Source organism: Rhinatrema bivittatum, chromosome 18 (assembly GCF_901001135.1).
Source record: "Rhinatrema bivittatum chromosome 18, aRhiBiv1.1, whole genome shotgun sequence".
Classification (NCBI taxonomy): Eukaryota; Metazoa; Chordata; class Amphibia; order Gymnophiona; family Rhinatrematidae; genus Rhinatrema; species Rhinatrema bivittatum.
Genome location: NC_042632.1, coordinates 34,575,984 through 34,589,403, shown reverse-complemented (window position 1 = coordinate 34,589,403; position 13,420 = coordinate 34,575,984).

Genomic DNA, 13,420 nt, shown 5'->3' with positions numbered 1-13,420 from the left:
GCATTCTTCAGCTGGCTTCCTTGCGACTTCCCTCAAGAGTAGCCCTGGGCTGGTTCCGCCTCATCGGTGCCACATGGAACCAGACCTGATTGGTTCATGCAGAGTGGGTGATGATGTCACTTGCGACATCACAACGAGCAAGTCGTAAATGCAACAAATACACGGGGTACATTGTGATTTCCTGGCTGGCATTGACTTAACAAGTAATATTGGCAATTGACCAGTGTGAGGGAACTGCTCGCTGTCATGGATACATTTAAAATATTGCCCATTGCCCAATATGCTTTGGGGGAAGGTATCATTAAGGACTGCTGAAAGAGAAAAGCTTGTTTAAATGGTCGTTCTAAATATTTATCGTTATCCTGGCATTTAGGTTTGCGCAGAAGAGAGATAACTAGATAGGGGAGATACAATTGCCGCATTAAAATACCTCCAAGGTTTCCGTGCATAGGAGATGAGCCTTTCAATGGAATGAGGGTGAGAGGAGGTAGACTCCGGAGTAATCTTAGGCAATATTTCTTTCCAGAGAGGGTGGTGGACGCATGCAACGGCCTTCCCCATGGAGGTGGTGGAGACAAAACCAGTATCTGAATTCAGGAAAACATGGGATAAGTGCAGGGGTTCTGCGAGGGAGTGGAAGGGATCGGAGTGGATGGCTAGGCTGCAATGCTCTTTTCCTTCCTCACCTTTCTCTGTTTCTGTGATCTCAGCATTCCTTGTGACTGTACAATAAGGGTGTGATTTTATAAGAGGCCACCTAAATTAGGCAGCAAAAACGCGTGCTAAGTTTCACACCAATTTCAAAGTGGACTTACATAAGTCCACTCATAAACTTGAGCGCTGAAAAGGTTTGGAGAAAATTTAGGCACATGTTTTTGGAAGGCTGAAAGGATGCTGATAAATCCAAACTCCTCCCCAACTCTGCCTCAGGAAGGCCTCTGCTCAGTCCGAGTAAACGTAAGCAAGAACATGCAGTACACACACATCAGATTAACTACATATTGGACAGGCAGTTTTGTGAAAGGCCATTCCTGCCGGTAAAACATTGTTTTACCCACAGAAATGCCTCTGAAAATGTTCTTGCCTGTAAGCATTTTTCAAACACACATTTCAGGCTGTGAACACTGGGGCTGCCTTTTGGTGGTTGTTACCAACTGTCAGTAAAATTGCTAACAATCAGTAAAATTGCTGACAATCATTTAGAAAATAACCCAAAAATCTAACATGTCCATAAAAATAATTGCACGTAAGTAACAAGTTTATGAGTGGTAATGGGCCTGTGTCTTCAGTGCCACGGGTTCAGGTTCTGTGAGGCTGCAGTACCCAGGAGTTGGGGGACTACGTCTCGGTGAATAAAGATATGAATCTCAGTGCAGTAAGTTAAGGTGTGAACAAAAGGTGGTGGTAAAGCATAGGTCTGTAATAAGAAAAAAGGTTAGACTGCCAGTAAAAATATGGCAGAATGTCACATTTACATGATTTGGCAATCCCAGCTGCCAGACAGGCTGTATCCTGGCTTTCTTAAGAAAATATAAGAGTCCTCAGTGCTACGCAGTCCTGACCTATAACGCCCTTTGCCATTCCATTGTACAGACATGTCAATGCGCCAACTCCTTCTGACAGCTCCACTGCAGGCCTCATACCGCTTTGTCACTATACTTACAATATAACAGCTCTTATTATACATTAAGAACCCTATACAGTTCTTGTCAAGAATCCTTATTCCTGACTATGGTTGCTCTCTCACCCCAGGTCATCCAGCCCTGCATTTGCCCCACAGGATGGACAGAGAAGTAATCCTACCTTTTCTTATGGAAATCAGAATTACAGTTTTTGCAGTAGGGCAAAACCAGGACCGGATCAACATTAATCAGGTTGGACCTATGAGAACCCGCTGGCAATGCCCCTTAGACTAAATCTGTAACACTTCCTAGCGTTTCTCTTCTGGGCCTCGCAGTCTCTTCCTTCTAGACTAACACCGTTGCTCAGTTTACTTCCCAGCACCAGAGTAAGAGCGACTGACCAGGGCAAAGTGCACACTGGCTCTGAAAAATTGTACAATTGCTCACCGAGGACTTGACTTAGATCGAACAAACCCATTTTAATTATGACATTGAACGTTCCCATAATGCACTGCTTGCACATCCCCATCCGATGGTTTTCTATCTGATATTGATTGCCCTTCTGCTTTTTTTCTTTTTTTTTTTTTAAATAGCATTACCAACAAAAAATAAATGCAAGAAATAATACGGATGATTTTCTTACAGCTGACATAGAAAATCTGTACGGTATTGATCTGAAAGTAAGTACTGTAGATATCCAGCACCACTGAAACAGCTTCTTTTCAAACTAAGTGCAACCCAGGGACCCGGCTGGGGGCAACAGCAGTTTAAGCTTTGGAGAAACAGACTTTATCAGCGATACTACACGGGCTTTGGGGAGGGGGAGGGAGACAGCAAAATAAGGCTCAGGAGGGTAATTTTATTTATTTATTTATTTAAGATTTTTTATTTTTTTAATATATACTAACGTTCGCTAATAATATCACATCGGTTTCCATAAAACAGAAATGCAGCAAGAAGCTTTACAATTAAACTGATATTAAATAGGGGAGGGGGCTACTAGATAACAGGGGCTAGGAAGGAGGGGGGAGGGTAAGCTAAAAATGAGGGGAGATATTAAAATAATGGTAACAATAATGAAAATAATAATTATGTACAATCATTCAATATGCGACGAAGTTGTCACAGGGGGTAGAGGGTGTAAGTAACATGCTGGAGATATGGCGTAAGGAAAAACCATTTTAAATTGGGATATTAAAACATTATGGGTTAGGAAAATAAAACATTTTAATCAATTAAGGCAGAAAGTTCAGAATTGAATAGGTAGTAATACGATGCTAGAAGGGTAATTTACATTTTATCGTAAATTTATCTCTCTATCGTATCTTTCATAATTAATACTTGCCTTTATCTTCCTTCCAGCTTGTTTTAAGCTTCCAAGTTCTTGACTCCCGTTGATTGTAACTTTGACTTATTCCTATCTATGGTTATTTATTGTTCACCTGAATTGTTCCTTCAGTTATACCCTCTGTTAAATGTAAACCGATCCGATATGGTTATTTACTATGAAGGTCGGTATAAAAAACTGTTAAATAAATAAATAAATAAATTTTAAAGATGGGTCAGAAAGTACAGAGCGGTAAGATGGGAAATGAGGAATGTGCAAAGGGGCGGGTCTCGGGGAAAGCTTGCTTGAACAACCAGGTTTTAAGTTTTTGCTTAAATTTTTTAGGACAGAGTTCTTGGCGTAAATTGGTGGGCATGGAATTCCATAGCGCTGGTCCTGCTATGGATAGTGAGCGTTCTTTGGTGGAAGTGAGTTGGGTGAGTTTAGGGGAAGGTATTTGTAGTGTTGCAAGATACTGCGTTCTGGTGGGTCTGGTGGAGGAACAAAACTGTAAGGAGTCGTTGAACCAGTGCATACTTGGGTTATGGATAGATTTGTGTATGAGTGAGAGGGTCTTGAAGTGGATCCTAAAAGCAATAGGAAGCCAGTGGAGTTGTTTAAGAATGGGGTAATATGCTCCTTTTTGCGGGTGCTTGTCAATATGCGTGCAGTGGCATTTTGTAGCAATTGTAGAGGGGGCGATGGTGTTCTTGGGGAGGCCTAGGAGTAGGGCATTTGAGTAGTCTAATTTAGACAGGATGAGAGACTGTAGTACTGATCTGAAGTCGTTGAGGTGCAGGAGTGGCTTTAGTTTTTTTAGTGTGTGCATCTTGAAGTAGCATTCTCTTAGAGTAGAATTGATGAATTTTTTTAGGTTAAATTCAGTGTCGATAGTATTGCCTAAGTCCCTGACTTGTTGTGAAAAGGACGGGAGGGAAGGGGGGTATTAGAGGAAGGGGGGTTGAGACTGTGGTGTGGGGGTGCAATGGTCATGAGTTCAGTTTTATTGGTGTTTAGAGCTAGGTTGAGTTTTGTAAAAAGGTTGTTGATGGAGGACAGAGCGCAGTCCCATTTTTTTAAGAGCATTAGATAGGGTGTCAGTGATAGGTATGAGAATTTGTACATTGTCGGCGTATATAAAGTGAGGAAGGCTGAGATCTGAAAGGAGATGGCAGAGAGGCAAGAGGTATATGTTAAAAAGTGTGGAGGATAGCGAAGAGCCTTGCGGCACACCTCGCGTTTTGCTGATTGCCTTGGATATGTGATTTCCTATTTTGACTTTGAAATGTCTGTTGCTGAGATAGGATTTAAACCAGAGGAGGGGAATCCCTGAAATACCAATTTCGGATAGCCTGTCGATAAGGATCCTGTGGCTAATGGTATCAAAGGCTGCTGATATGTCTAGTAGAGCTAATATGTATGTTTGGCCCTTGTCAAAGCCTGAGAGGATGTAATCAGAGAGAGATGTCAGGAGTGTCTCTGTACTGACGTTTTTACGGAAGCCGTGTTGGGATGGAGAAAGAAGGTGGTGTAGTTCTAGATAGTTGGTTAGTTGAATGTTGACAGTTTTTTCAAGAATTTTTGCTATGAAAGGTAAATTGGAGATGGGTCTGTAGTTGGCGAGTTCTGAGGGGTCAAGTTTCGGTTTCTTGAGTGTAGGTTTTACGATGGCTTGTTAAGTGGGTTAGGTACATTTCCAAGGGTCATGGATTTATTCATGATATCAGCAATGGGTTTGGATATTATGTTGGGGATAGATAAGAGGGCTTTAGTGGGGATTGTGTCTAATGGATGGGTCGAAGGTCTCATTTTCTTTAGAATAGATTCTATCTCTGTAGAAGCACTGGTCTCAAAAGAGCTAAAGTTGGCATTGGAATTTTTAGGAGAGGTTTTGACAGGTGCTGTGGAAGCGGGAAAGCGATTTGTGAGGTTGGTTATCTTATCATGAAAATAATGTGCAAGTTCTTCGCATTTTGTTTTGGCTTCTTCGCTGGGTATAGATAGCGAAGTTTTAGTTAGGTCGGAGACGAATGAGAACAGGGCTTTGGGGTTGAATTGGAGGTTGTGTATTCTTTGGGCATGGAAGTCACGTTTAGTTTTAAGTGTATTCTCACGGTAGATATGTAGGAGGTTTTTGTACTTTGCTAATTGATTGGGGTAACTTATGCCTTGCCAAAATACCTAAATTGCACCAGTTTTCAAAGTAAACATAGACAGATAAGTTAGATTTAAAAATGACCCAACTTTACAGGGAGTAGGGGAGAGGGCAGAGAGGGCTGCCTTAATAAGGGGATCAGGCTTTTTGGAGGGGACCAGACGAATCTTGCTGAGGCAGTTGAGGAGATGCACTCCATGCTAACCAACGCTTTCACTGTGGGTCGATTAGCCTAGGGGATTTCACCATGCAGCTGTCCAATGTTAGGCTTAGTGTGCACACTAAATATTTAACACCGGTTCTGAGGTAAGTGTTAAATTTTTAGGCATTAGCGGGTGCACATGAAATAGGAGATGGAGACCACGACATGCTATTTTACATGGCCAAGCTAAATTCTAATTTGCATAAATTTTCTCACGTAATTTTAGCACACACCCACTGTGTCAGGGGATTAGTTCAGACTGCATGCCGAACCATTTAATGCCTTGCGGGCTATTTTATGTGTACGTTAAACTGCCTTAGCGAGTCTACCCCTTTGGAGCCTGATATCATGATATCTTGTTCAAGGACTTACCCTTCCATTGAAAGTGGCTTATTTCTAGTGCATTATTAATACCTTTCAGGTCATTCATTGCGACACCCTGCAAAAAATAATGTTTTGTCCTTCCTCCTCCTCCATCAATAAATATTTGCTCTCCTTTCAGGCAAAGAGTATACACCAGTTAGAGCAAAAGTGGCCAAGATCAATCCTTGGCACCCTGTAACAATCAGACAATGTCCCATCAAGGAAAAAAATTCAGTGTTTTTTTGGGCCAGCCCAATAGCCGGAGGAGCCGGGTTCAACTGGATCAGGTTTTCTGTTATCTACGGCTAAGCTGGGGCTGGAGATGATGAGAAGGGAAGGAACAGCCATTATACAATGGCATCACTAAGCGACTGGAAGGTCCATGGTGTCAGATCCCAGCCCCAGTTTCAACTGAACTGGAAGCCCAGAGGAAGAGAAGAAAAAGTGATAGTCCAAAATAAAAGAAGAATGCAGGAGTCTTATGTATCCTCCCACACATAAAACAGGCTAAGACAGAATTTGAGGAGAGGCTTGCCATGGGGACAAGAACTAATTATAAAAGTTTAGTCATCTACATTATGGGGTAGATTTTCAGAGCCCTGCTCGCCTAAATCCGCCCAAAACCGGGCGGATTTAGGCGAGCAGGGCCCTGCGCGCCGGGAAGCCTATTTTACATAGGCCTCCCGGCGCGCGCAGAGCCCCGGGACTCGCGTAAGTCCCGGGGTTCTCGGAGGGGGGCGTGTCGGGGGCGTGTCGGGGGGCGGGCCCGGTCGTCGCGGCGTTCCGGGGGCGTGTCGGCAGCGTTTTGGGGGCGGGGACGGGGCGTGGCTACGGGCCGGGGGCGTGGCCGCGCCCTCCGTACCCGCCCCCAGGTCGCGGGCCCGGCGCGCAGCAGGCCCGCTGGCGCGCGGGGATTTACGTCTCCCTCCGGGAGGCGTAAATCCCCCGACAAAGGTAAGGGGGGGGTGTAGACAGGGCCGGGCGGGTGGGTTAGGTAGGGGAAGGGAGGGGAAGGTGAGGGGAGGGCAAAGGAAAGTTCCCTCTAAGGCCGCTCCGATTTCGGAGCGGCCTTGGAGGGAACGGGGGGAGGCAGCGCGGCTCGGCGCGCGCAGGCTATACAAAATCGATAGCCTTGCGCGCGCCGATCCAGGATTTTAGCCGATACGCGCGACTACGCGCGTATCTACTAAAATCCAGCGTACTTTTGTTTGCGCCTGGAGCGCAAACAAAAGTAGGCTGTTCGCGCTTGTCTGAAAATCTACCCCTATATATAGGAAAACTGAGAAGAAATCAGTTGGGCCATTAGAAGGTCAGGGGGTAAAAGGAATATTGAAGGAGGATAAGGCATTATCAGAAAAACTACATGAATTCTTCACTTTGGTCTTTATTGTGGAGAATATTAGGGAAATACCCACATCAGAACCATTCTTTGTATTTATTTATTTATTTATTTTTTGGTTTTTATATACCGGAAGTTCCTGTATAATATACATATCACTCCGGTTCACAGATAACAGAGATAACTATCGCCGGGATGGCGGTTTACATGGAACATATCGAACAGTAAATCTATTATAAAGTAGAATACAAACTAATATCTACTAAGAACACATAAATAAAGCAAATAAACATTACAAAATTGCTGTGGGATGGGAGGGTTGTTATTCTTCCTGCTCTTAGCTCTCTGGGAAAGCTTGTAGGAAGAGCCAAGTCTTGAGTTTCACTTTGAACGTGGAATGGCACGGCTCAAGGCGGAGGTCTGGTGGTAGTGAGTTCCAGAGCGAAGGGCCCGCTGTAGATAGTGCGCGTTTCCTCAGGGAGGATTTTGCTGGTTGGGTGATCATTCTGTTCTGATATGCCCTTCTGGTTGGCTTTTTAGAAGTGTGTAGTTGGAGCTGGAAGGTTAAGTTGAGTGGAGCGATGCTATGTAGGGCCTTATGAATCATCATGCTGGTTTTGAACTGTATCCTGTATTTAATGGGGAGCCAGTGGAGATGCTGGAGGATCGGGGTGATATGGTCCCTTTTTTTGGCGTTGGTGAGAATTCTTGCTGTGGCATTCAAGACCATCTGGAGGGGTTTGGTGGTGCAGGCGGGAAGGCCCAGCAGGAGTGAATTGCAGTAGTCCAATTTCGGGAGAATGATGGCCTGGAGTACTGTGCGGAAATCCCTGTAGCGGAGAAGTGGCTTTAGTTTCTTTAAAACTTGTAATTTAAAGAAGCATTCTTTTGTGGTGTTATTTACGAATTTGTTGAGGTTGAGTCTGTTGTCTAGGAGTACACCCAGATCTCTGATTTGAGGTGAGGTGGTGTATCCTGAGGTGTCTAGAGGATTGCAGGCGGTGGTTGGGGCAGATTGTTCCGGTGCTATTATAAGAATTTCCGTTTTGTTTGTGTTTAGAACTAAGTTGAGACTGGCTAGTAGATCGTTGATGGTTGAGAGGCATTTATTCCAGTAATCCATGGTTTTGTGTATAGTATCCGTTATGGGGATGAGTATTTGTATGTCATCCGCGTATAGAAAATGGATTAGATTGAGGTTAGTAAGTAGATGACAGAGTGGGAGGAGATAAATGTTGAAGAGGGTGGGGGAGAGTGAGGATCCTTGTGGTACCCCCATTTTGGATTGAATGGGGTGAGACTCCTTGTTGTTTATCTTGACTTTGTATGTTCTGTTCTCAAGGAAGGATTTAAACCAGTTGAAAGCTGCTCCTGTTATACCGATGTCTGTTAGCCGTTGTAGTAGGCTAGAGTGGTTCACGGTGTCGAACGCTGAGGAGAGATCCAGGAGAGCGAGGAGGCAAGGTTGGCCTTTCTCCAGATTGAAGATAATGTTGTCCGATAGTGTGGCTAACAGAGATTCGGTGTTCTTTGTCTTCCGGAATCCAAATTGGTTAGTGGTGAGGATATTGTTGTCATCAAGGAATTCTGAGAGTTGTCTGTTAACCACTTTCTCCATGATTTTAGCCAACATAGGAAGGTTTGCTATAGGTCTGTAGTTAGCAGGATCCGAAGTGGGAAGGTTGGGTTTTTTGAGGAGAGGTTTGAGCATTGCCAACTTGAGTTGGTCGGGAACTTGGCCTTGAGAATCATCACCTTGTAGGTGATGATTCAGAGAAACTAAAAGAAATCAATGTGAATCTTGAAGGGCTGCTAGAGCTAATTGACAAACTAAAGAGTATCAAATCACCAGAACCTGATGGTATTCTCCCCAGGTTTCTAAAGGAACTCAAATATGAAACTGCAGACCTGCTAATGGTAATCTGAATTTATTATTCCAATCTGCCATTGTAACCCGGGCATCGAAGGATAGCCAATATAATGGCAATTTTCAAAAAAGGCTCCAAGGGTGACCCAAGTAACTACAAACTAGTGAGCCTGGCATTGGTTCTGAGTAAAATGGTGGCAGCTATTGCTAAAAATTGCTATTAAATTGCTATTAAATTGCAATTAAAAATAGCTATTAAATTGCTATTTAGTTATTGCTAAAAATTTAGCTATTGCTAAAAAAAAAAGTTAAAAGCAATCAACTGCTTGATTGCTATTAAATTGCTATTAAATTGCTATTAAATTGCTATTAAAAATTGCTATTAAATTGCTATTTAGCTATTGCTAAAAATGTAGCTATTGCTAAAAAAAAACGTTAAAAGCAATCAACTGCTTGATTGCTTTTAACGTTGATGGCTTTTTTGCAAGACATCTTGTATAAGAGGTTTACTTTTTACTTTTAATTCCATGTTACCAAAAGGTTTTTATATGTTCTTCGTTCTATGTAATGCTCTCAAGCAATTTTAATTTGTTTTATGTTCCTCGTTCTATGTAATGCTCTTAGGCAAGTTTAACTGTTTCACTGTAAACCGGTTTGATTTGTATCCAATGCAAGAAGATCGGTATATAAAAAACCAAAAATAAATAAATAAATAAAAATAAAATGACTAAACATACAGATGAACATATGATCTAATGGGGAAGAGTTAGCATGGATTAAGCAAAGGAAGGTCATGCCGTACTAACTTAGAATTCTCTGAAGCTGTGAATAAGCATGTGGACAAAGGTGAGCCAGGTGACACAGTGTATTTGGGTTTTCAGAAGGCTTTGGATAAAGTGTTTTGTGAGGGACTCCTCAGGAAACTAAAAAGTCAGGGCACAAGAGGCGAGGTCTTGCTGTGTATCAGGGGAGTGCCTCAAGGATTGGTACTGGGACCAGTGTTCTTTAACTTATTCATTAATGATCTGGTAAAGGAAGCAAGAGATGAGATGATCAAATTTGCAGATGTCACAAAAATACTCAAAGTAGTTAAAACACAAGCTGACTGTAAAGAACTGCAGAAGGACCTTGCCGGACTCGAGAAATGGGCATCCAAATGGCAGATCAAACTGAATGTGGACAAGTGCAAAGTGATGCACATAAGGAAAAATAATCCTAACTACAGGTACACAGTGCTCTGAAATGTCTGTATGTCAATGCCAGAAGTCTAAGATGGGAGAGTCAGAGTGTATAGCAGTCAATGATGAGATAGACTTAATTGGCATCTCAGAGACATGGTGGAAAGATATTCTCTCTCTCTCATATTTCACTTTTATTTTTTCTAACTCATGTTCCCTTGAAGAGACCCTCAGATACCCTTTGGTCTTATTCTGCTTGTCTTTCCTCTATTCCTAGCCCTCTGCACATCATCTTATTTCCTCCTCCCTAATGGATCCAAGCCCAATTAATTGGATCGATCGCTTATTGTGACCTTTATTACTATGTAATTCAAATTGTTTTCCTGGTTAGTTAACTTTCTGACTATGTTACCCACAGTTTTTTTTCTTAGACGTTCATGGTTCCATGTATCGCCTACAGGCAAGTTTTTGTTCATTGTAAACTGGTTTGATTTGTATCTAATGCAAGAAGATCGGTATATAAAAACTAAACATACATACATACATACATACATACATACATACATACATACATACATACATAAATAAAAGAAGATAACCAATGGGATAGTGTTATACCAGGGTACAAAATATCACAATGACAGAGAGGAGCATCTTGGTGGCAGGGTGGCACCTTATGTCTGGGGTGGCACAGAGTCCAACAGACTAAATGCACAATTGAATCTTTATGGATAGATATCCCTTGCGTATTGGGGAAGAGTATAGTGATAGGAGTATACTACTGTCCACCTGGTCAAGATGGTGAGATTGCCAGTGAAATGCTAAGAGAAATTAGGGAAGCTAACCAATTTGTAGTGCAGTAATAATGGGAGATTTCAATTACCCCAATATTGACTGGGTAAGTGAAACATCAGGGCATGCTGGAGAGATAAAGTTCCTGGATGGAATAAATGACAGTTTTATGGAGTAACTGGTTCAGGAACCTATGAAAGAGGGAGCAATTTTAAATCTACTTCTTAGTGGAGTGCAGGATTTAATGAGAGAGGTAGTGGGGCCGCTTGGCAATAGTGATCATTACATCAAATTTAAATTAATGACTGGAAGGGGGTTAATAAGTAAATCGATGGCTCTAGCATTAAACTTTCAAAAGGGAAACTTTGATATAATGAGAAAAACAGAAAAAAAATGAAAGGTGCAGCTGCAAAGGTTAGGAGTGTACAACAGATGTGGACATTGTTAAAAAATACAATCTTTTGTCTATATCTCCATCAGAACCTGAATAATACAAATAAAATCGCCAACTTGGTGCAGGAACACCCATGAGTCTTTGGTATGTCATGTGATTTGGTCTAGGGGGAGAGTGGGAATTTGAAGCAGGAGTTAAAAATGGGGGGAAATTTATAGGAGTACTTGGAAAATTTGAACTGTGTTCTGTGTTGCTATGAATTCCTTAATAAAACAATATGGGGGAAAAAAAACATATTAGAAGTGCAGTCCAGATGTATTCCACGCATTAAGAAAGGTGGAAGGAAGGCCAAACGATTGCCGGTATGGTTAAAAGGTGAGGTGAAAGAGGCTATTTTAGCCAAAATATCTTCCTTCAAAATTGGAAGATGGATCCATCTGACGAAAATAGGAAAAAGCATAAGCAATGGCAAGTTAAAAGTATTTGAGAATTTGAAAAGAAGTTGACTGTTGAGGCAAAAACTCATAATAAAACTTTTTAAAATATAGCCGAAGCCTGTGAGAGAGTCGGTTGGACATTAAGATGACCGAGGGATCAAAGAGGCACTTAGGGAAGATAAGGCCATTTCGGAGATACTAAATGAAATTCTTTGCTTCGGTGTTTACGGAGGAGGTTGTTGGGGAGAAACCCATTCAGGAGCAGGTTTTCAAGGGTAACAATTCCGATGAACTGACTAAATCACAGTGAACCTGGACGACGTAGTAGGTCAGATTGAAAATCTGAAGAGTACCAGAAGGTATACATCCCAGGTTTCTGAAAGAACTAAAAAATGAAATTTCAGACCTATTACAAGTAATTTGTAACCTATCATTAAAATTATCCGTTGTACCTGAACTCTGGAAGGTGGCCAATGTAAACCTGATATACAAAAAAGGCTCCAGAAGAAACTATAGATTGGTGAACCTGACTTTAGTGCCGGAACAAATTGTGGAAACTATTATTAAAAAAAATTAAATCACAGAGCATATAGATAAACATGATTTAATGGGACACAGCCAGCATGGATTTATCCCAGGGAAGTCTTGCCACACAAATCTCCTACATTTTTTGAAGGGGTTAATAAACACGTGGACAAAGGTGAACCGGTAGATTAGTGTATTTGGATTTTCAGAAAGCGTTTGACAAAGTCCCTCACAAGAGGCTTTTAAGAAAACTAAAAAGTCATGGGATAGGAGGCGATGTCCTTTTGTGGATTGCAAGCAGGTTAAAAGACAGGAAACAGAGAGCAGGATTAAATGGTCTGTTTTCACAGTGGAAAAAGATAAACAGTGGAGTGCCTCAGGGATCTGTACTTGGACCGGTGCTTTTTAATATATTTATAAATGATCTGGAAAGGGGTACGACGAGTGAGGTGATCAAATTTGCAGTTGACACAAAGTTATTCAGAGTAGTTAAATCACAAGTGCATTGTGATAAATTGCAGGAGGACCTTGCGAGGCTGGAAGATTAGGTATCCATATGGCAGATGAAATTTAATGTCGACAAGTGCAAGGTGATGCACAGAGGGGAAAATTACCCTTGCTGTAGTTACACAATGTTGGGTTCCATTTTAGAAGTTACTACCCATGAAAGCGATCCAGGTGCCATAGTGCTTTCTGATGTCATTCTGTTTGCTTTTTTGGCCACCGCAGCACACTGAGACAACATTGAAATCATCGGCTCAGTGTCCTTCAGTGGTCAAAAAAGCAAACAGAATGTTAGGAATTATTAGGCAGGGAATGGTGAATAAAATGGAGGATGTCATAATGCCGCTGTATGGCTCCATGGTGAGTCTGTACATATGTGCAGTTTTGGTTGCCGCATCTCAAAAAAGATAGAGTTGCACTGGAGCAAATAAAGAGCAGAGTGACCAAAATTATAAAGGTGACGGAATGGCTTTCCTATAAGGAAAGGCTAAAGAGGTTAGGGCTGTTTAGCTTGTAGAAGAGAGGGTTGAGGGGTGATATGATAGAGGTCTTTAAGATCTAGGGATGTGAATCGTGTCCTCGATCGTCTTAACGATCGATTTCGGCTGGGAGGGGGAGGGAATCGTATTGTTGCCGTTTGGGGGGGTAAAATATCGTGAAAAATCGTGAAAAATCGAAAAATCACAAAACCGGCACATTAAAACCCCCTAAAACC